This window comes from Nannospalax galili, unplaced genomic scaffold (assembly GCF_000622305.1).
Source record: "Nannospalax galili isolate Female #2095 unplaced genomic scaffold, S.galili_v1.0 scaffold243, whole genome shotgun sequence".
NCBI lineage: Eukaryota > Metazoa > Chordata > Mammalia > Rodentia > Spalacidae > Nannospalax > Nannospalax galili.
In genome coordinates, this window is record NW_008353490.1 from 4,087,850 (window position 1) to 4,091,446 (window position 3,597).

Here is a 3,597-nt window from a genome sequence, read left to right on the forward strand (position 1 = left end):
TCCTGATAGATTATCTGCTACACACTCACCAGGCAGTGAATCCACTCTGTTCAGTTACAAGAGAAGGATAATCCCTTAGAAATGCTTCACCCAGGGCCTTCTATGCAAGCACTGCCTGCCTAGCAGTGTCCCAAGCCTTGCCCTCCAGGAGATCCTGACAGAACTGGAGAGAATGTTCTTTTCCCAGCCACACTTCTTCAAGGACAAGCCCCACACCTCACAAAGTCACACAGCCCTAGAGGGCAGCAGCCACTCTTCCCACAGAGTCATCCCTGGAGTCTTTGGAGGCCTCTTAGACCAGGTGTGCAGGTTTCTAGATCTGACTCTAATACAGTGGCCTACATTACCAAAAAGAAAGATGTGCTCTTTTGTGGAAGCTCCCACTCCACAGGCAGCAGGAGTGGGTGAGTATTCTCACATCAGGTCAGCTAAGCTGTGGGGCCCATAAGTCCCTTACAGGACACAGAATCATGACATTTGAGCCCTAGGGTCTTTTGAGCAAAAAGGAGTGAATCAAGACTGAGGTTTAGGGGTTGTGGTTGTTAATCTTGACTGTTAATTTGATTGAATTTAGAGGTGCTAGGAGACTGGTAAAGCACAACCAGTCAGGGTATTTCCAGTGAGCACAACCAGTGAGGGTGTTTCCAGGGAAGTTCCTCCCTGAATGTGGGTAGCACCATGCCATGGATGATGGGAGCACAGACGAAAAGGAGAAAAGGAGAGTGCTCACTAGCCCAGGCATTCATGTTCTCTCTCTCTCTCTCTCTCTCCCTCTCTCCCCCCTTCTATCCACAATGATATGAGCTGTGCTCTGCTCCTTCACTCCTTCCCCATCATAGGCTAAAACCTCTGCAACCACGAGTCAAAGCAAATCTTTCATCCTTTGAGTTCTTATACTCAGTTATTTTGTCACAGTGATGAAAAGTCTGATTAACATAGAGACTGCCCAAATTAAGTGGCAAACTATTCTTCTGGTTTGGGGACCAGGGAATCCGGCATAGCCTCCACTCAAGTCGGCTGGGCAGATAAGGTCACACACAACTTCACCCAGCTACCAGTGACCTTCAGTGGAAGACAGAGTAGAAAAGGAACCATCACAGGTGCTCCTTCAGTTCACGCCTTTCCCACTTCCAGAAGAGTCTATCTACAAGTGTCCAGGATCATAAACCTGCACCAAACTTAACATAGCACTGAGGAGGGGCGCAGGCTGCACTCAGCAAGACAGAGCACAGAGTTCTTCATGAGTACAGCTGACACTTTCCCAGGGCCTTTTCTGGGGCTCACTTTCAGGGTCCTCTCGTCCTCCCCTGCCTGTCCTGTAGGACAAGAGTCCTGCGCTGCTCCTCCTGGGCTCTGGAGCTGTCAAGTTCAGCCAATAGACTCTAATCCATTTCCTTTGCCTCCCCTTCCTGTCACTAGGAATGGCTAGGGTACTCCATCTGCTCCTGGTCTGGCTCTGAGCATCTCAGTTACCTATGTAAGTTTATCCCCTTATATGTAATTAATACTTTAAGTGTCTACTCTATTGAAAATCAAATTTCTTGAGGTGGTTTCCTGATCACAATGTTATTCCATCCCTATATTACAGGGTGAACAAAGCAAGCAATGTTCCAACTTTTCTAAAATGTTTTCCATTCTTATTTTTAATAACAAATATTAGATTTAGGGAAGCTTCCCAGTGGGTTTATTAAGTCTGTATCTTTGTATCCTTGCTTATTAATTTACAAATTTTCTTATTTTGCTTGTTTTACTAATTCATGAAACTTTTGAATTTCTTTTTGGTTTTTGGCCTTTGTTTTGGCTTGGTTTAATTTACTTCCTCAGAAGGTCTTGTTATGAAGCCCTGGCTGCCCTGGAACTGACTATGTAGACCAGGATGACTTGAACTTGTGGCTGTCTCCCTGCCTTTGCCCACTGAGGGTTGGGGTTGAAGACATAAGCCACCATCCCTAACATCTGCATTTCTTATCATTTTGATTTTGACAGGTTTATTTCATAAGAGGGACTCATTTATCAATTAGCATGCTAGTAACATGACTCTTCACTTTACTATTATATGAACCATATCTCCTTCCTACACTTGATTTTATTCATTTGCCATTGACCTATTCTAATAATGACATAAACTGCTGCTGACTTTTTTCAAATAAATGGGTTTGATTTATCAGTTCTGTTTGTCTTTTTTTCACTTCTGCTTTTGTATGCTGCTGCTCCTGTTTTTTTTTAATTTTATTTATTATTTTTATTGTGTGTGCATGCGTATATTGCCTGCATGTAGGTAAGTGCACCCGTACCGTGCAATGCCTGTGGAGGACAGAAGAGGCTGTCGGATCCCCTGGGACTGGAGTTACAGACAGTTGTTAGCAGCCATGTGGGTGCCAGGATTCGAACCCGGGTCTTCTGTAAGAACAACGAGTGTTCTTAATCACTAAGCCATCTCTCCAGCCCCATCACTTCTGCTTTTTTTTTTTTGAACTAGAATTTTTGCTTTTATTTTTAACAAATGCAGGGATTTGAAATAACATATTTCTAGCAACTGTTTTGTGGTATTTCTTTTAGTGCTGACATATGATATTTTTATATTTAAATTCTATCTCTATGATTTTGATCATAGTGACACACAGGATCAGATGTTGTTTGAACTTTTTATTCCACAGAAGTGAGCATGTTTAGATGTCATCGTGATGTCTTTGTAATTCTGTGTGCATATGAGCTTTGCCTTATATTAAAATTTTAATCCCTCTTCTTTAAGATTTTTATTCTATGATAATTTCATACATGTATACGATGAAAGGCAATCATCTACACCCCCATATGCTCAGTCTGACTCCCTCCATATTCCCCAACACCTCCCCCCTCCTTATTTCATATCTTCTTCTATGTTTTGACAACCTACTCAGTCCAGTTAGTGCTGCCCCTGTGTGCATAGGTGTGGGGCCATCCACCGGAGCATGGGAAACCTATCAGTGGTTATACCGTCAAAGAAGAAGGACTCTCCCTCCTTCAGCAGCTATCAACTGCCAGTAGCTCCTCAGCAACACATCTTTCTCAAATATCTGATACATTTAAGTCCCCATGGTCTCTGATCTTGACTGCAGGGATCACTGGGCAGTAGCGTAGTGTGGGTGTTGTATACCTCCTCCCAGCAAGCAGAGAGGAGTCCATCAGCTCCACCCCTGTCTTTTAGAACAAGAACACAGCTATTCTCTTTCCCATATTTCATTCATCTTTTTTGTCTTTTTCTCATTCTTATATATACCTTCATCTATTTTATTTTACTTGATAATTATGTTCCTGGAGGTCACTGCTCAGTGTGAGCCTTACTGAAACTTTCCTGCTTCCAGGTTGTTTTAGTCCGTTGCTACCTCCCTTAGTATTGCCATCCATCCACTCATTCAATATTATTTAACAGCTATTCTATGCCAGGTGCTGTTGTAGCCACTGGTAATAAAGCAGCAAACTAAGAAAACTCTCTTTTATCATAAAGTTGTCATATAAGTGAGAAGACATACTGCATGCCAGCAAATGTGGGGTGCTACAGAAGAGAATACCGCAGGGGCTGCAGAAAGCATGTGGTGAATGGGAGACAGGGCTCTC